At 42.0% G+C, this 20,889-nt stretch overlaps 1 pseudogene across 1 annotated transcript; it reads right to left on the bottom strand.

Annotated features, from left to right (window-relative positions):
* Positions 1-772: 772 nt before the first annotated feature.
* LOC307102346 (S-methyl-5'-thioadenosine phosphorylase-like) lies at positions 773-1,662 on the bottom strand (annotated as a pseudogene). The gene has a single exon. The product of its transcript is annotated as an S-methyl-5'-thioadenosine phosphorylase-like (transcript).
* Positions 1,663-20,889: the final 19,227 nt, after the last annotated feature.

Raw genomic sequence — 20,889 nt, 5'->3', positions numbered from 1 at the left:
AGTTGGGCCTAAGAAACAAGTTGAAGATCAGAAGGGTGCCATTAAAAATCTAATAAATTAGAAAGGACCAGAAAAGATAGTTGAAAATTAAATTGTTGACATAGAAAGGTTTAGCACAATAAGTCAGGTGCCACTCACAGCAGGGGCAGAATAATCCCAACATATTTCTAAACGCTTACCATGAGGCTGAATGAAGAATTTCCCAGTCAGGCCTAGCATCCCTTGAAAGAATTCGCCTTCAGGTTTATCCTGCAATTCCTAAGCAAAGTGTATAAGGAAAATACTAGTAAAGGAATGGGAAAGGCATAGAAGAATACAAACACACCAAAAGAAAATGTACTATTAGAAAAAGTAAAATCAAGATCCAAAGTTTAAAATGGGACAAAGTAATATTTTTATTATTAATTTTTGTCTTCATATTCTTTGGCAATATGGGACACTGTCACCTCCCACCTTTTATTGTTTTGAATTTAATGGGGGAAGGGTGAATGGTGTCTTGTCTTTTTTCTAAAGGGTAGGAGTTTTCCACATGTTTACTGGTCATTGGCTTTCCTTGTTTTTTGAAGCAGTCAGTGTCTTTCAGAAGGCATCCTTCACATTGGCATGGTCTTATCACATGTTCTTGTGAGCAAAAGCATGAATGCTTTTCCACATTTCAGGTTATGATCTTGTCATTATTGACCAGTTCATCAACAGGACCACCATTCTAATCATTTGGAATTCCCCAAATGATTAGAATTAGAAAGTTATCTTCTGGGCAACATGCCATATTTTAATGTCTTGGTAATAAAACAGAGAACTGGACCATATTCTTCAGGTTGTGGAGGGTTTCTGACCATTCCATGGAACCTATCTGAGGTATGGCAGTAAGGAGCAAACTTTTGGCTTTATTGGCATTTTCTTTCAGGGTCTTTAAAACCTGGTCCACTGAAACTGCTTTCTCCTGCTCCTTCCAGCAATCCTAATCTGTTGCCATGGCCATAAACACTTGCATAGCAAAGTCCAACCTCCTTAGTGAGAACCACCTCTGGAACTGTGGTCATGTTGATAATACCCACCTCCCTCCCCCCACCTCTCACCCTCTCACCCCCTCATCCCCCCAACCCCGGTACAAAACACGAAGCTTTCTGTATGTGAACTTAAAGTCCTTCAATTGTGAGCACTGTCCCTTTTGAGTGGTACCAGAATCCTAGCTTCTTAGCAGTCACTATGAGGACCTCTGTGGTTTGGGGGCAGAATGGCTCAGCCACTGGGATATGGCACACTCCTCTGGCACAGGAGTGACTCCCATCATGGAAGGTCTGAGGCCTCATGGTGGTCCCGTGGATGAACTGGTCAATAATGACAATATCACCCAGCTGAATCTCCGCCCTCAAGGAACCGCAAGCTGTGGTCTCTATGACAGGAGTACAACCCTCCTTCAGAGCCCAGATGCTCGCCTGATAGTTGACTTTTGAAGGCATGATGGTGTATGCTGCCTCCCATGCCTTGCAAGGAGGACGCAATCAGCATTCTCTGTCTTCTCCAAAAATAAGGCATCAGAAGGCTTGCCAAATGAAGTATCCACATATTTCTTGGTTCTTCTAAGATTTCTGGATCATCCAGGCCTGTTGCACCAATGATTCCAGTATTCATAGCTGTAGGGGTGGCACCTGAGGCCATATCTGTGCCGGTAGGAGGTGCTGTGGGTGGGCACGGGGGCAGAGAAGCAGAGCCCGTGGTACCGTATTTTTCAATGTATAAGATGCTATTTTTTTTTTCTCTAAAATCGTTAGACTGAAAATCCAAGGGGCGTCTTATTCACGGAAGTCAGCCGAGGAGGGAGCCCTGTGAGTGCGTAGCTGCCCATACCTTGTCAAACAGGCGTCCTCCAATCACGAACCTTATTGTTACTGACTTCTGTTGATGCGTAATTGGAGGTGTAGGTGGAAAGTGCGCAGATGCAACAGGAACCTGAGTGTTCTGAGCCCATAAAGATGGCAAAAATAAAAAGATAAATACCGGTAAGCGATTGTCTTACTCTGCAAAATTCAAACCGAATGTAATCAGCTATGCAAAAGAGCATGGAAATAGAGCTGCAGAGAGGCAATTTGGACCTCCTCCCGCTGAGTGTATGATCAGACATGGAGAAAACAGGAAGAACAACTCTTAAGATGCCAAAAAAGAAGAAGGCCTTAAGAGGAAAACCAGCAAAATGTTTAAAATATTGATTTCTTAATTTTGGGTTGGAAAAGTGGGGGGCATCTTATACATGGGGGCATCTTATACACGGAAAAATATGGTAATATTTTAAACAATTTTGTACAGTAATCTACCAAAAGACACAATAATTCTTTTTTTTCCCAATTTTTTTATTAAGGTATTATATGTGTACATATCTTACCATTGCCCTCCCCCACCCCACTCACAATAATTCTTATATATCAAACATAGTTTACATATAGCAAAATCTCCCAGAAATAGGGTATTGTTAAAAGCCACCATCACTTTGTCAATCTTTAATAAACTTCTTTCTGAATTTGCACATCAAGACCAAAAATAATCATGTATTCAGAGGATAATGCAATAAATAAATACCATGTTTTATATCCATATTTATAGAATTTAGTAACCTGCAAAGAAAACCTTCATAAACTTGTGTATTAGGTAAGATTACCTAGGATGAGAATTGACTACAAGTGACAGAAATCCAAAATAATGGTGACTTAAAGATAGAAGCTCATTTCTCTATCACATCAATGTGGTTGTCAAGTCTAATTTGGAGTTTCCACTGTGCTCAGGGACTCAATCTCTCTCTTGCCTGCTCCTTTGTCGTTTCCAGTAAAGGGCTTCTTCCAGTGGTACAAGAGTATTTCTGCTTCCATTTAGCATGTCTACTTTCAGATAGCAGGGAGGAAGAACTAGAAGGAAAAGAGCCTGTCTCCAGCTTTCATACAACTTTTGGGGAGTATCACAGATTACATTCCTTGGGCTCAGAACCTAGTCATGGACTCTCTAGCTGCAATGGAGGTTGGGATATTTTTACATGTTCTTCACTTGGGCCCAGATAAAATTTGTCATGTCAACTGCTGATGCTGAAGAAGAAAATAATACATATTAAGGGAAAACAATCACTGAGACACTTGGCACATCTGAAAATGTTTTAGTCTGTATTTGCCCTATTGAATAATTTGGCTGTTTATAGAACTCTGAGCAATTTGTTTTTCAAATTTGCAAAACATTGGTTTATTGTTTTTTAATTTCCTATACTGTTTGTATTAGGTTTCTCCGGGGAAGGGGTGTGTGGATATATTTATATCTATATAAAATAAGGAATTGGTTTATGCAATTATGGAGGCTGAATAGTCCCATGATCAGTTGGCCAAAAGCTGGAGATCCAGGAAACTGGTGCTGTAAGTCACTCCAAGTCCAAAGGCCTGAGAACCAGTGGAAATGATGGTGTAAATCCCAATCTAAAATGAAATCAGTATCTCAAAGCAATACTTACATTCCCATGTTCTTTGCAGCATTATTCACAATAGCTAAGACATGGAAACAACCTAAGTGTCTGTGGATGGATAAAAGGATAAAGGAGCTGTATATCCTATATAATAAAAGGCTAATATGCAAATTCTCCCCTTGACCAAGATTTCGACCAGCAGGCAGGCCAGCCAACTGCCCATGTCCCCTCCCCCTGGCCAGCCTGGCCGGACCCCACCCCTGCACGAATTCATGCACTGGGCCTCTAATATCTATCTATCTATCTATCTATCTATCTATCTATCTATCTAGATATATATTAGAGGCCCAGTGCACGAATACACACACACACACACACACACACACACACACACACACACACACACACTGAGTGGCCAGATTATTATGCGTTCAGAGATCATAGTAATCTAGCCACTCAGTGTATATATAATCTATAATAATAAAAGCATAATATGCTAATTAGACCAGATGACCTTCCGGACGAAGCCAGGGCTGTGAGGGAAGCCTGGGTCCCGGGTGCCAGAGGGAAGCCGGGGGAAGGAAGGTCTACTCTTGCACGAATTTCATGCATTGGGCCTCTAGTATATATATAATGGAATATTATTGAGTCTTGCAAAAGGAAGGAAATCCTGCCATTTGTGACCACATGGAAAAATCACTGAAAGACAAATACTGCATGATCTTATTTATATGTGGAATCTAAAAAGTTTAACTTACAAAAGCATAGAATTGAATGGTGGTTACCAGAGGCTAGAGGAAATGGGGAGATGTTGGTTAGAGAGTACAAAATTCTAGTTATCAGTAGAGTAAATTCACCCTGGATGGGTTGGTTAGAGCACTGTCCCAATACACCAAGGTTGCAGATTTCATACCCAGTCAGGGCACATACAAGAACCAACCAATAAATGCCTAAATAAGTGGAACAACAAGTCAGTGTTTATCTCTCAAGTCAAAAATAAAAATTAAAAAAAGTAAATTCTGCAGGTCTAATGTACAGCATGATGACTATGGTTAGAGATACTGTATACTTGAAATTTGCTAAGAGAGTAGATCTGAAGCGTTCTTACTACACACATGAAATGGTAACTGTGAGATAATGGATATGTTAGCTTGATTGTGGTAACCATTTCACAATGTATATGTGTATCAAAACATCATGTTGTACACATAAAATATATACAATTATACCTCAGTAAAGCTGGGGGCAAAAAATCCCAGTCCGTGTGCAGAAGGTAAGATGAGATGTTCAGCTCAAACAGTAAGGCAGGGATAAAAAGGCAAATTCCTCTTTCTTCCACCTTTTCTTCTATTCAGGATCTCAGTGGCTTGGATGATGCACATGGACATTGGGGAGGACAGTCTACTGAGTCCAATTGAAGTGCTAATCTCATCCAAAAGCACCCTCACAGACACACCTGGCAAAAATGTTTAATCTTGGAGACCCCTTGGCCCAGTAACTGTGTACATATACTGTTAACCATCACATTGTTGTTGAGATATCTGATGGAACTCTAATTCTTGAGCTCCTGTGTGTGGCCTGAATTTCTTTATTGAAACTAATCTCTTTTTTCCTGGGGTTCTTTTTGTTTCATTCTGCTGGGGAAGTCGTGGAGTCCTGGAAATTCATGGTGATGCACTTCAGTGTGAGCCTTTTCCCCTTCAGTGTGCTGGGTACTTACATATTTTGATTTGGACCTTTGGTACTTCATTCCTTGAAGGAAATTGTCTTGAGTGTTTTCTTTGTGCCTTTTGGCTTTCTTCTTGAAACACCCATTTTTCAGCCATTGTATGGCCTGGTTTAGTTCCCTAATAATCTGGTCCTTTTTCTCCTATTTTTTATGTTTAACTCATCTTCCACACTTCTATTCTGTTTGTCTTCATATTTTTAGTATCCAAAAACAGTTGTTTGCTCTCTGAATGCTCCTTTTAATAGCATCTTGGTTTTGTTTCAAAGATGCACTGTTTTATCACCCCAAAACATGAATGATTTTTGCATTATCTCAGTCACAAAGTTTCTTTTTAGTCTTTGTTTCGGTCTTTCATGTCAGGTGGAAACTTCCTAACGTCTGGTGTTCCTTGATAATCTTTATCATACTTAATATGAGGCCCTAGGAGTTGAGTGGAAATTCTGAGGGTGGTTGGGATTTATCAGCTGATGGGCTTTACTGTAGGGTAATCTGTGCTGTTTTACTAGGAACTCCTGATTCAGTCAAGATAGATCCTTTTTTCTTGGCCTGATTGGGCTTCTCAGAAAGGAACTCTCATTTATGTAGTTAGAGCCTGATTTACCTGGTAAGTTGGGGAAGGGGACTGTTGCCTTTGACTTAATTCATCCTTCCCCGTTTTTTTGTTGTTGTTGTTTGTTATGTGCCTCTCACCATCAGTTGAGCCTGATGTACCCAAATTCAGAGTCTTAGAGCCTTTTTGCTCAAACTCTGTAGCCAGTTAACCTCCAGGCTTCCGCCATTGTGTAAGAAACAAGGACTCGAAGGTGGAGGTGGTGGTGGGGTGGTGGTGAGGTCTAACAGCTTCAGCTAATTCGAACTTGTGGGGTCTATAAGTTCTCCTACTTTGCACTTTGTACTCAGTTCCCGATATTTCTCCAGGATTCTTTGATTCAGATAGTTTATTTCTGGGCTTTTCCCATTGCCTGCTTACATTTCAGAAAGAAGAAAAAAAAGTCAGAACTTCTTGTTCATTTGCTTTCATTTTTTGTTGCTGTTTTCTTTGCCCTTTGTCCTTGTGGGTTTCTGTCTCCTGTTTTATGTCATTGTGGAGGAAGCAAAGGTACAAGCTAGTTCAATTCATTATGTTTAATTCAGCAATTTGTTGTTTTTAACATAAGGAATTTAAATTTAAATTCTCTTTTCTATCTGTGCTTCTCACTTTACTTCCTGTACATTTTTAGTGACTTTTAATTACATGTAGGAGGCACATTTAGCTAAACTCTGGCAGTTTTAAACTCTATCTGCTAGGAAGCTCCTTGCCCTACCCCACACATGAGTTTATTCAAGGAGCTAAGCCTTTCCTAATACAGAGCTTTAAGTATGATGTTTTTGCTTTATATTTATTTATCATCTCATGAAATCTTTTAATAGTTCTAGGAGTTAGATAGTACTATCCCCATTTTACATAGGCAGAAACAGAAAGACAGTATGTTATTTGTCTGAGGCAAAGAGACTTAACAAGTATCATCTGTAAAATTAATTTCTGACATTTACATAGGTTATTTCAAACATGTGCCCACTTGTCTACAGAAGAACACAACCTCTCCCGCAAAGCAAAAAAAGCCCTGGTGCCCTAGCTGGTTTGGCTCAGTGGATAGAGCACTGGCCTGCAGACTGAAGGGTCCCAGGTTCGATTCCAGACAAGGGCACATGCCTGCGTTGTGGGCTTGATCCTATTGTGGGGCATGCAGGAGGCAGCCGATCGATGATTCTCTCTCATCATTGATGTTTCTATCTCTTTCTCCCACTCTGAAATCAATAAAAATATATTAAAAAACCAAACCAAAACAAAAAACACACAAAAAAACCTTGGTAACCACTTTTCCACCCAAGACTAACCAAATAGATTTGTATATGGTCACAAATACCTTTGATCTTTATTTGGAACTAGTGGCCCAGTGCACGGATTTGTGCACATTGAAAGGAAATTAATTAGAAGGTGGTCGGCGAGGTGGGACTGGGCGAGGCAGGCTGGACATGCCCTGGAGCCAACCTCCCGCGGTCCCTCCCTGGCTGGCTGCACCTGGGGTGGCGCCATGGCTCGAAGGGCATTGGCAGAGTGAGCAAGGTCCCTCTGGCAAGTGGGGTCCTTCAGCCTGGCCTGCAGGGATTGGGCCGAAACCGGCTCTCCAACATTACCCGAGGGATTGTGGAGTACAAGAGGGCACTCTGCAAAGTTGCTGTCATGCAGGGTGTGAAACGCAAATGCAAGTGTGCAATAAACCAGATTTGGGGCCAACAGTGCCCCAGCAACAACATAACCCACAGCCAAAAGTGGAATTGCCTGGCCCCACGAGGAATCAGGCTCCCTCCTCTCTAGTTTTGGGGTGCGTCACCTGAGAACTGCCGCTGCCAAGTCACTGCAGCTCAGCAGCTCCTGCATTGAGCGTCTGCTCCCTGGTGGTCAGTGCGTGTCATAGCAACCAGTCGGATGGGCAGAGGGACACTTAGCATATTATCCTTTTATATATATATATATAGATAGTTTTAGAAAACATTAAATATAAAATTTTTATTATAAGTTTCTTTTTAATTTTCATTGACTTTTTAGAGAGAGAAGAGAGAGAGAGAGAGAGACCAATGTGAGAGTGCAACATTGATCAGCTGCCTACTGCACACCCCCAATCCAGGATATAGCTAGAAACTGGTGCATGTGCCTTTGACCGAGAATTGAACTGGCAACCATCTTGCACACTGGATGACACCCAACCAACTGAACCAGGCAGCCATTAAAACCCAAGCCTTTAGATAATGGAAAGTGGAAATCACTTTGAGGCTTGTTATGTCAGTCTCTCCCTTTGTAGAATTAAGATTTATATATCACTTTTTCCAGGATGAGAAAAGAATCAATGAAGAAATATGAAGGTGGTCAAAAGTCTGAAAATTTATCATTATTCTGTCTCATTTAAAAATAATATTTTCAGAGATGTGTTGTCTCAGGGAATAAATTGGGTACTTTCTCCTGCATATTGTGAAGAGAAGGTTCTCATATTGATGTCAACCAGGCTGAGTCCCATTCATTCATACTATGGCTCCTGTTTAACAAGTGGATAAAGATGGGTTGTTACTCAATGTTGTCATGTAAACAGATACTTTTTCCTTTTTAAAATATATTTTTATTGATTTTAGAGAGGAAGGGAGAGGGAGAGAGAGATAGAAACATCAATGATGAGAGAGAATCATTGATCAGCTACCTCCTGCACACCCTACACTGGATATGGAGCCTGCAACCTGGGCATGTCCCCTGACCGGGAATCAAACCATGACCTCCTGGTTCTTAGGTCAACACTCAACCACTGCGACACACCGGCTGTGCTGGGCCAATATTTTGACACTGGTGTTCACTCTGGGTTGCTGAGATGAGCAGAATGCTATGTAGGTTTGAGCTGCACATGTTTTTCCAGCTCCACAGTGAAGAAAACAAGGCAGAAGGATCAACTGACATATAAATAACACATTACACAACGGAGCTGGGCCACGGTATGCAATTGATTGCATTGCTGTCAGGTCCACTAGCCCAGCCCTTCTGATTAGCCTGCTGAACCATTTTACTTCTCTTTCAATAACTCCCAGTGAATTAATGCAAGTGTGGGTGGGTTTTGGAGTTATTTTCAATAAGACAAATGATGAGAGCCTCACAAGCAGTGCCCATAATTCAATTATTCATAATTAGGCAGTGCTGATCTAAGGAAGAATCATCCTGCAAGACCTTGATGCCTCCCTGGATGCATCAGCATTATTGTCAGAGCACCTGCCAGTTCCAAAACATACGACTTATCCCTTATTTTATTATACTGGGGTCATCCCCCTTGAACCTGGAACATGCAGTTGGTGTCCTGTTACTCTGTTTTTCATCTGGCCACAGAAGGAGCAATCTGAAAGTTACAAATATGCCTCAGGAGTGTCATACTGGTACAGACATTAAAACATTCCCATAATTTCTGCTCTATCTGCTTCCATGCCGATGAAAAGAAGCTCTTTCTAAAATCTTGTTTGTGTTTGTTTGGCCTGTACTATACACTGGACTTTCTGTCATCCAATAATTATCTTATATAATAAAAGGCTAATATACAAATCGACCAAACGGCAGAATGACTGGTTGCTATGATGCGTACTGACTACCAGAGGGCAGACACTCAATTCAGGAGCTGCCCCCTGGTGGTCAGTGTGCTTCCACAGGGGGAGTCCCACTCAGCCAGAAGTGGGGCTCACAGATGGCGAGTGCAGTGGCAGTGGCGGGAGCCTCTCCCACCTCGGAGGCAGTCAGATATACCCCGAGGGCTCCCGGACTGTGAGAGGGCGCAGGCTGGGCTGAGGGACACGGCCCCCCCCACCCCCCCCCCCGCCCCCGCAGTTCACGAATGTCGTGCACCAGGCCTCTAGTTAAGCATAAAAATGTATGCCACTTCTATCTAATATGACTTATAAAGCAGAGAATTATTTCCATATATGTTATGTATTTCACCAAGAAAGAGACTATTCCAGCAGTTTATTTTCAGTCTTGAAACTTTTTAAAATTTTTGATGTATAAATTTCATTTTGTTATAATTTGGAATATCTGTCTCAATTTCAGGGATCCTCCAGACAATTTTGTACATTTTTATAGTCATCCGCTCCCCAATTTTTTTAGTTTAATTTTTATTTCCAATTAACTTTTGTGTGTGTGTTCTACCCCATCATCAGTGTAATCTCTTCTCAATTTTTACTTATGGGTCATTTTCTTATTTTACTTATTCTCATGTTCATTCTCTAAATGATATTTCCAATAGCTGAAGTCATTGAGAGCCTAATTTCTTCTTTCTGCTGACTTTTGCTCATGGTGGTTTGTTTTGTAATTTTGGATTATGAGAGCATGTTTGCCTGAAATTTATATGTTAATTTATTGTTTTGAAGTTTCCAAAGTCAGAGACTGAATTTTAATCCCAAGTGCATAAGGGTAGGCCTGTTCTTATGAATCTGGGTGGGGGAGGGGGGGAGATTTTTATTTCAAACACCCTGGCTCTGTGCCAAGGCATACAGATCTCCGTGTATTCCCTCTTTGCTGATGGGCAGCCTTTTTCTAGACTTCTTTTTCACCGAAGGTGAGCAATTCATGTGGAACTTCAATTCCAAATCCCTACCTTTTGCAAGTTCAAAGCCTTGTTTCCTGTCCCCAGGCAACCATTAAAACCCAAACCTTTAGATAATGGAAAGTGGAAATACTTTGAGGCCAACTGTTTTTTGGTGTCAGTCTAAAACTGTGGGTTATCGCTTGTTTTTTAGTCTTGACCCTTGGAAATTTCCTTTACATAATACATACATACATACATACATACATACACATGTTTATTTATTTGTTTATAAATATGTTTTATTGATTTTTTGAGAGAGAGAGGAAAGAAGAGGGATAGAGAAATAGAAACATTGATGAGAAAGAAACATCATCAATCAGCTGCCTCTTGCACACCCCCTACTGATGACCCAGACTGTAACCCAGGCATGTGCCCAGACTGGGAATCGAACCAGTGACCTCTTGGTTCCTGGGTCGATGTTCACTGCTCAGCCAACACCAGCTGGGCTATTATTTATTTATTTAATTTTTTAATGAATTCAGCTATGCATTACAAAGGCTGGCTGTTATATTTCACTTAGTTTTTCTGGGTTTCTTATAAAAGAATTTTTGTAATGATCTGGCCTGCTATTCCTTTAAATTTCAAATCCTACCTACTTGTGTCCCAGAGTTTTCTCCCTGCCTTTGTTCTGAAGCAATGTAATAATAAAACCTACTGTTTATTGAATGTCTTTTATGTGCCAAGTGCTTTATATCTGTGATCCTACTTTGTTGTTATCTTTACTGTAACACTAATCACTCTCTATAAATAGGACCCTGTTAGTCTCTGCATTTACCCTGTGTGTATCCTATATAGTGGGGTGATATTGTGATTTATAATCCTATATAATAAAAGGCTAATATGCAAATAGACCGAATGGCAGAACAATTGAACAACCAAACAACCGGTCACTATGATGTGCGCTGACCGCCAGGTGGTGTACGTGAAACATGGGGGAGCGTCGGCAGCAGGTTGCAGAGTGTGGAACATGGTGGACGGGTGCCGGACATGGCGGGATGGTGGAGTAGGGGTGCCAGACTAAGGCAGGGTGCTGGTCGCTGTCATTGGGGCGAGCCTCTGGTGGTTACTGAAAATTCTTTGCTCCCGAGCACTGTGGTCCTGCCCGGTGCTCACACCCCCTGCTGGCGCAGGGCACCAGTCCTGATCACTTGGTGCCATCAGTGCTTGTGAGGGGGCTGGCACCATCAGTGCATGGGAGCGGCAGCAGCTGGAGCAGGGCTGCTGGCAGACAGGGGACCGGGGGCCGTGGCAGGAGGGGCTGGGCGGGGGCGCGGAGGATGGACGGAGACCTGCCCCTGTGCCCACTGCAACCTCGCGGCCCACAGTTCCTTTCAAGGTGCACGAATTCATGCACTGGGCCCCTAGTAAGAAATATATATTTAATAAATATATATATATCCCGATTGAGCTCCTAAAACGCTTGGAATTTCCTAAGCTTTGAGAGTGTTAAAAAGTGTCTTTTGTTATGTTAATGAGGTGACATTTGGACCCTACCTAAGGATGAGGCTGGCTGCTAGGAGAACCAATCAGGGGTTAGAGGGTTGGAACTTTCATTCTCACTCCCCTTGACATCTGGGGAGGGGAAAGGGGCTCAAGGTTGAATCACTTGCGGATCTCCAAAGATTTAATTAATTATGCCTTTGATATGAAGTCTCCATAAAAACCCAAAAGGATGTGGTTCAAAGAGCTTCTGTGTTGGTGAACGTGTGGAGATTTGGAAAGAGTGGCACTCCTAGGCACACCTTTCCCCATGCCTTGCCCCAGGCATCTCTTCCAGCTGGCTGCTCCTGAGTTACATCCTTTTATAATAAACCAGTCATGTAGTAAGTAAAATGTTTCTCTAAGTTCTGTGAGCCGCTCTAGCAAATTAATTGAACCCATGAGAGGGGTCATTGTAACCTCCAATCCATAGCTGCTGACAGCACAAATGACAACCTGGAGTTTTGATTGGCATCTGAAGAGGGAGGGGCAGTCTTGTAGGACTGAATCCTTAACCTGTGGGATCGGATGCCATCTCAGGGTAGATCTTTCAGAACTGAGCTGAACTGTAGGACACCCAGCTGGAATTGGAGAATTGCTTGGTGGTGTGGAGAAACCCCCTCCCCCATGTTGGAATTGGGTGCAGAGTTGGTGATCAGAGGTGGGATCAGAGTCAGAATATTAGATGTGGTCATCATGACATGTAATTATTTGTGTGCTGTCTTATTCTCCTATTCCACTAAAATGTAAGTTCATAAGGATAGGGACCCTACCTGGTTTTTCATTGAATTTCTAGTATCTATGAGACTAGATCCTTGTGAGCACTTGAGAAGTATTTGCCACATAGATGAATGTAATCTATGCTGCAGGCATTATTTTGCGTATTTTCAGATGAGGACTTGGGCCCAGGGAGGTGAAGTGACTTGTCCAAGGTTATAGTGGTAGTCATGTGGTAAAAAGCAGATCCAAAAGTCCATCCCCCCATCATTTGGTAAGCTACTAGTATTTCATTAGTTTCTAAGAAGCCAAGGTGAATAGCTGAATTATGAAAGTAGTTTGATTAAATGATAACCAAAATAAATTCTTTGCATCATTAATTTCAAATTATATTTCATTTTAATAGTGTTTGATGATTTATATTATATAGAATTAAAGACATTTCATAGAGTCAGCATGACAGAGTAAAACTTCCAAACCCTATAGATGATACTTTGTCTAATTTCTGAAGTGTAGATATCATTTGTTTTGAAAACTATATTTTTGGTTCTCACTCCATTCATGAGAAATATTAAATATTGTTGTGCTTTATTTCTTCCCTCCCCTACTTCTCTAATTCCCTGATATAAAAGAGAAGGTTGGCAAACTATTTCCTATTCTTAACAGTCTCTAAAGATTCTAAAATAGATAAAAATTGCCTTGCTTTGACTAATCTACTAGTTTTCTATTTAAGACTATATTTCTAAACTGGAGACTACTTTCTGTAATAGAGGCTAAATTGTCAAATTGGTGATCAAAGTCAAGTGAATGTTGCAAAGAATATCCATGACCTGAAGAAAATATGCATCCAAAATGAAGGTCTCCCAGTAGAAGAGGAGATACTGCATGCTGAGTAGAAAGGCCATTTTGCATCTTTTCAGGATAAATCTGTCTGTAAGAAATTGTAGGTCACCACTGCTGTGGTTCATTCTCAGACAGAAGTGGAGATAAATTAATAGGTGTGCTCTCTGAGTATAAAGACTTTGACCTACCATGCCTTTTTCAGTTTAGTGCTATGAAAAAAGTGACTCCCATCGTCTCAAAGAGTAGTTTTCCGTAGGGTCTGGAAAACGTTCTTAGACTTTTAATGGTGAATTTAAAAGTATTGTCTACAGGGTTCTATATTATACAGCTGGGGGCAAAATCCGAGTCCATTTCACAGAAAGCGTGGAGCCTGGATTATTGGAGGGGTTCCCAGGGTGGCCCACCCGGAGAACAGCTTTTTAATCTTTACGGTCAGAGTGTGGTTTTGCTTATGTTATGTTGTAAATCACAATGGAATACAATATATTGTGGTGATATAGATTTCTTTTTATACACAAGGAGGTATAAAAGCTAATATTTAGGGGAAATAACCTCTAAAAAATAGAACAGTTTCAAGTGAAAGTATGATTTTAATATGCTTGTTAATTTGCATATACCTCTGAATGCAGGGCATGACATCGTTGGGAGTGCCTAGAAGGCAGGCATTGCTTGTTCATTTTTTATCTTCTCACCTCGTCAGAGTGGGATGATGGTCTTTGGAGACATTCATCCAAATGATCACAGACAGACAAGCCTCTGCTTGGACATGTTTCGACACAGTAACTCCCCACCACACGTGTGAGCGAGTCTGTGTCGGTTTTGACAAGCGGAGGCTTTTTCTTCTCCCGAGTGAACGTGTGCTCTCCTCTCACTTCCCCAGGCCTGGCCTGTCCTCTGAGGCCTCCCAGGACACGTCTGATCCTTCTTCCACATCTAAAGCGCTTTGGACGTTTGAAGGTAAATACGATGACACAACATTTATGGCGAGCACCGCACCACGAAGTCCGATTCTGAATTTTGAAGAAGCTTGTTTTAGGGGTTACCCCCTACCTCATTTGAATCATATTGATCCTGTAATCAACTAAAATCCGATTGTCTTTTTCACGTGCTCCACCCTGTTCTTCCGTAGTTAGATCTGGAAGCTTGCACGTCTCCCAATTAAATTTCTTGTATTTAGCCTATCATTTGGCTTACCAGGATCTTTATGGGTTCTCACATAATATCGTGTCACTAGTGATCCTCTCAACCACTTTATGCCACCTCCATTGTCACCTCTCATTGCTCCCGCCTCACACACTCTGCTCCATACACACAGCCAGGAATATAATTCTTGGAACAGTCCACGCTTTATCTCAAGGTGAGTCATTGCACGTATTGTTCCGTGACTCTTTTCTTTTTCCTTTTTATTGAAATTATTGGGGGGACACTGGTTAACAAAATCATATAGGTTTCAGGTGTACAATTCCACGACATATCATCTGTACATTGTATTGTGTGGTCACCACCCCAAGTCATGTCTCCATCCATCACAATTTATCCCCTCTTTCCACTTTTTTTTTTTTTTAAATCTGCAAACTCTTTCTTATTCTTCAAGGTTTGACTGACATTTCCAGGACTCTTACTACTGGGCAAGTTAGCTCACTTCTGAGCTGCCATACTACTCAGTCCTAGCATTTATCAAACCACAGTATTCATGGTCTAGTCTTGGCTTTTTTGGCTCACTAACCTATAAGATCCTCAAATGCAGGAATATATTTTTGTTCAGCCGTTATCTTCAGTGTCTATAGTATATATAGCATCCTATCTAATAAAAGAGTAATATGCAAATTGACCATCACTCCAACACACAAGATGGCTGCCCCCATGTGGTCAAAGATGGCTGCCCCCATGTGGACACAAGATGGCCACCACAAGATGGCCAGCAGGGGAGGGCAGTTGGGAGGGACCAGGCCTGCAAGGGAGGGCAGTTGGGGGCAACTGGGCCTGCAGGGGAGAGCAGTTGGGGGGACCAGGCCTTCAGGGGAGGGCAGTTAGGGGTGACCAGGCCTGTAGGGGAGGGCAGTTAGGGACAAACAGGCTGGCAGGGGAGCTGTTAGGCATCAATCAGGCTGGCAGGGGAGTGGTTAGGGGGTGATCAGGCTGGCAGGCAGAAGCGATTAGAGCAATCAGGAAGGCAGGCAGGCGAGCAGTTGGGAGCCAGCAGGCCTGGATTGTGAGAGGGATGTCCGACTGCCCGTTTAGGCCCGATCGGGCCTAAACGGGCAGTCGGACATCCTTCGAGGGGTCCCAGATTGGAGAGGGTGCAAGCTGGGCTGAGGGACACACCCCCCCATGCATGAATTTCGTGCACTGGGCCTCTAGTATAGTATATACATTTATTTATTTAATTATTATTTTCGAATAAATAGCTAGATGAGTTAATTGGCTTCACCGAGTAACAATAAGCCTATGTACAGGACCAAGGCAATTGCCCTATGATGTACACTCTGAAACCCTGCTCCCTCACTCCGTAATGCGTGTTTTAGGCTGTGCTCATTTAACCAGTTATGGGCCCCCGTGCTCAGTCACTCCCAGCACACACCTCTCATCTCTTCATGTCCACAGGGCACCGTGCAATAGCGTGAAGCCCTGCCGGATGCCAGCCTGAAATTCAGAAATATTGGGCACAGGGCCTGCCCTTGGCCTGTCAGTCCCAGGAACGCAGCACCAGTGTTGATCTTAAACTACAATGGCATTTAATCCTTCCATCCAGCGTTTCCATTGTCTTTCCCTGTATTGTTATAGAATATCTCAGTTTTCTGTAGATTTGATTTATGTTTTCAAAACATCCCTAGTAAACATAGAATACTTGATTTTTTTTAACAAATATTAAACACATCTAAGTCATCCCCAATCCTTGTTTATTAACTCACCTTACAACCGCATTTCTTAAAGTGAAACTTAAGTTTTATTTATAATTTGAGGGAGTCTACAAAAGGGAATTAAACTTAAGTACATGAATGACAGGCAGTCCTCTGCATTATAGCTTATTCCTCATGACAATACTGCCAAGTAGATTTTATTAATCCTGCTTTATAGAAGAGGAAAGTACGTCATGAGGCATGGGACAGACAGAGTTGGGATTGAGACTCAATTAGGCTTGTATCTAAGGCAGAGAGCCCCTGTGAGAGACTGGTAAAAGCCATAGCTCCCTTCCCAGTAAATGCACATAAGCCACGAATCAGTTGGAGTTCTTTGTTACAAGCTACAGAAGCAAATCTGGTTTGGAAATTGGAGGGGAGGCTTTATGTTCTTGAGATCTTGGTAGCCCATTGAGTCCCTGGGACTGCTGCAGGAGCAGGAATGACATTAGTCAGCCAGGGAAAAAGGCCAGGCCCACCCCGTGGAAGTGTCTTGTGAGGACTCGAACACTAGAAGCTGCCACTGGCACTGCTGTTTCTGGGATTCAGTGCTGTTGAAACCTCTGCCGCCACCACATCAACCCCACAAACTTGGTCCTGCAGCAGCCGTGCCTGGTACCTGCTGACATAACAAACGTGGATGCATAGCAGCCGCCATCATCACCATGTGGCCACTGCCCAGCGCCTGCTCCGTGGGCCTGGAACCTGGGCAGTTGCTTGGGGCCCTGGGCTCAGAAGGGCCCACGCTTGCTTTAGTGCCCACTGTCAGCATTTTGAAATTCTAGGTAAGTTTTTTTTTTCCCCCTCGGGTGGGTACCTTCTTTTTCTTAAAATTTCTTTATTGATTATGGTGTTACATATGTGTCCTAATTCCCCCATTACCCCCTCTACACCCCCCTCATTTGGTAAGTTTTGAATGAGGGGATCCACATTTTCATTTTGTCCTGGCCCTACAAATTATGTGGCCAGCCCTGACTGCACACTTTAAAAAAAAATATATATATATATTTTTATTGATTTCAGAAAGGAAGGGAGAGGGAGAAAGAAACATCAATGATGAGAGAGAATCATTGATGACTTCCTATTGCACACTCACACTGGGGATCGAGCCCGCAACCCGGATATGTTCCCTGACTGGGAATTGAACCCTGACCTCCTGGTTCATAGGTCGATGCTCAACCACTGAGCCATACCGGCCGGGTGACACACTAAGTCTTATAGCACCTACCACCGATCCTACACGGACACCATTCATGTGGATCTGGAACCACCACCACTGTCACCACATTGACACACAAAGAGGGTCCACTGCACCTGGGGTTGCCATCGTGTCAATGCTGCAGACACACGTCACCCTGCAGCCACCCTGCTCCTTCCCAGAGGGAGAGAGAAAATCCACACGACACTGATTTTGTGTGAATTTTAGGGGATTCCTGGATTTCCACAGGACTCTGTGGTCCCAGGCTAGGACTGCTGGTCTAACGCCCATTTCCCACCATGACACTGCCCCCCAGGAGGAAGAACGATTTTTCTCATGTGTGGGCAAGGAACACTGCATTTTTTAACCTTGATTTGAATGACTGTACATTTAGAAAATAATGTCAATGTTTATTGTAGTAGAGCGTGTGCTGTCTTTAGAATGGTGACATATTGAAAGATATTTAGTGAGTAGCAGCCTGGAGCTAGAGAGATTTGGGAGTCATCCACATTGAGGCAGAAATTGAATTATTTCAGCAAATACGTATTGAGTATCTACCCATCCTGGGTGTTCTGCTAGGCATAGGGGTAAAATGATGAACATCAGACCAAGTAGAGAAGGTACTCTGATGCCGATGATTAAATGGATATGCTTATGCATGTAAATACAACTTTCTAATTTTATAGGAATTGAATTATAATTCTGTCACTGACGTTTGAAATCTGTTAACTGAAAATCAAAACTAGCAATGTCATTTTAAAATGTGGGATATTTAAAAATATGGCATTTAATTTATACATGCGCTGAAAAAACGAAGCAAGCCCTGTCATCGTTTGACAGGCATAATCACTTATCCTTTAATGCAACCGGTAACCTACCAGCAAGATTCGAGGAGTGCCTCGGTGCAGGTGTTGCTAATTAGCCATTGGATTAGGCTGCCTCGCATTTTCTCCTTTTACCCCTGCATAATGTTTGCACAAAATGCAAATGCGAGCTGTAGGCTGAAATGTTTAAGTGCCATCCGAGGCGTGTAGACTGAGCTTGAAACAATGAGAATTTTGAATTGGGCAATGGTCATAGTTTACTTGTACTTTACAGCTCACTAAGATTCCTGGTTCTCTGGCCGATCAAGGTTTGGACTCAAACCGGAAGTGAGGGTAATTTGGGCTCAAGCCAAGTGACTAGGAGGGAAGACAGAGAAGTCTTTTCTTATTTGCTCTTTCTACCCATTTCTAGTTGTTGGGTTGCTCTGGGAAAAATGGCAGCAATTACTAGTATAATTAGGGTTCATTCCTTTGTTTACTTAGCAAACATGTATCGAATGCCTACCATGTTCCTGTACTCAGCATGAAGTAGGAATGATATCAATATTTGTTGAATGAAATATAACCACTTGAGAGTTAAGAAGCTTTCCATAAATAATTGGCAAACTTTGAATTCATCTGTAGTAAGAAAATGATTTCTATTTATGTGATTGAAGTGTGGAAGAGATAGTCATAACACTCATCAAATATTTCATTTTATTCACCTACATTTTTAAGCCTCTTTTCAGTTGGGAGGGAGCAGCTGAATCCTAGCTCTGGCTAAGAGCTATGAAGCCACTTCTGGACTGAGATGGTGGAAAGTGGTGATTAAGGAGGGAGGCTGAACACGAGGATGATGCATCCTGATTAATGCAGGAACTATTGTGTATTTTCTATTTCAGAGGATTTTTTGTTGTTGTTGCAGCATTGCCTATTGTAACAAAAAACTAGTTAATGAAATGATCATTGCTAACAGGTAGCTTAGATGAATTATAGTATCCCCAACCATAGAATGTCAAGCAACTTTTTAAAGTAATGTGCTCATATGGAATTATCTCTAAGCTATTTTGTTGTGATAAGAAAAGATGGTACAGACCAGTATTCATGCCTTTGATTACTATAAAAGAGAAGCTCTATATGTCCATCTATCTGTCTGACATTTGGTAACAGCACACGCATATGTCTGTATGTACTTGGAAAATACGTAGACAGTGTTATTTAGATCACAAGCAAGGGAATAAAACGGTTTATTCATTACGGCTTCTGGAGAAGAGTCTATGGCTTTGAATAGAAGGGTTTATCTGGTCTGTGTTAGTCAATAAAAAGTAGTTGAAAGTCACCTTTAGTACTTCTTTTAAAGGTAACTAATCTTTTGACAACATGGGGCCTTCAATCAATGGTTGCAGATCAATATTTTCTATATACAGTTATTGTTTCCTTTTACCTTACACACTATGGGCTGAAAATCAACACACTGTAGACTGAGAAAATCAATGGGGTACATTTGTGGTCTCGAGAACACCGGATAGGAGACATATGTCCTCCTGGAAAACCCATACAAAGGAAATTATGTAAGCACCTTCTCAGAGGAATCCTAAAGTAATCACTGGGTGAATTTGTGATCCAACAGGCTTTTCTTCAATTACACAGTCAGAGCACATCACTTCATTTACCTTGCCGCAAGCAGGCTATCTCAATCGTTCAAATAAAGACACCAAAATCGCCCCTGTTAGAGTAATTGGCTCTGGTGGCTCCAAACTCAGGATTTACAAACTGCTTCTCATTTCTGGCCCATTTGGCTTGGGTTTTCAGAGACAATTACTATTTACGGCTTGGAAAGGACTCTCATTTCAGCAGTTGAAGGAAAACGCGTCTGAGTGGCTTTGAGCTTTCTGAGTTGGTGGAACCGGATGAATGACTATCAAAAGCTAATTCACATCATGAGTTACGTTTCTGTAACAACATGTACTCCATCTTGGAGAATTAAGAAAGGACTGCCTTGGTTTCAAAGTCAGGACCTCAAGTGTGTTGGTTGGCCCTTATACTGAGAGTTAGCCCTGCAATAGCTTTTAAGAAAGGAACACATTTTTGTGGTTTGCGTGGGGAGTGGAATTGAATGCTGTGCTTTCTGAATCCCTAAATGCTGTTCACCGGATGAAGCCTGTGGCAGGATAGATACGCTATGAGGCTTTCTCAAATAGATGACTACTCCCTTCAATCAGGAGAAAACCAGAGAGGCAGAATTTGTATTTGTGTTTTCTGAATGTTACAGGATATTTAAGATGGGTTGCTTAAATTGTCATTTGCAAATTAGATGCACGCAATTAGGATAGAAAGCTTATTCCCACTTCTTTTTGTAGTTATCAGCTAGCCTCAGAGCTAGCCAAACCTCGGCCACATTCCAGCTAAGACCGGGCAGCTCGTTCATTCAGTAGTTTATTCATTGTTTGAATACATTGCATGTTGAGTGGCAAGTAGGTGCTGGGAATACAGTAGTGAACAAAACCAAACCTGGTCCCTTAGGAATCTTATAATCTAGTTGGGGAGAGTGGGAGTGTCCTGGCCTACTCAGGCTTCCACACAAAATATCATAGACTGGGTGGCTTAAACAACAAAAATTAATTTTCTCTC

This window comes from Cnephaeus nilssonii (assembly GCF_951640355.1).
Source record: "Cnephaeus nilssonii genome assembly, chromosome: 6".
Classification (NCBI taxonomy): Eukaryota; Metazoa; Chordata; class Mammalia; order Chiroptera; family Vespertilionidae; genus Cnephaeus; species Cnephaeus nilssonii.
Note: the sequence above shows the minus strand (reverse complement) of the source record. Positions and strands in the feature narration are given on the sequence as shown.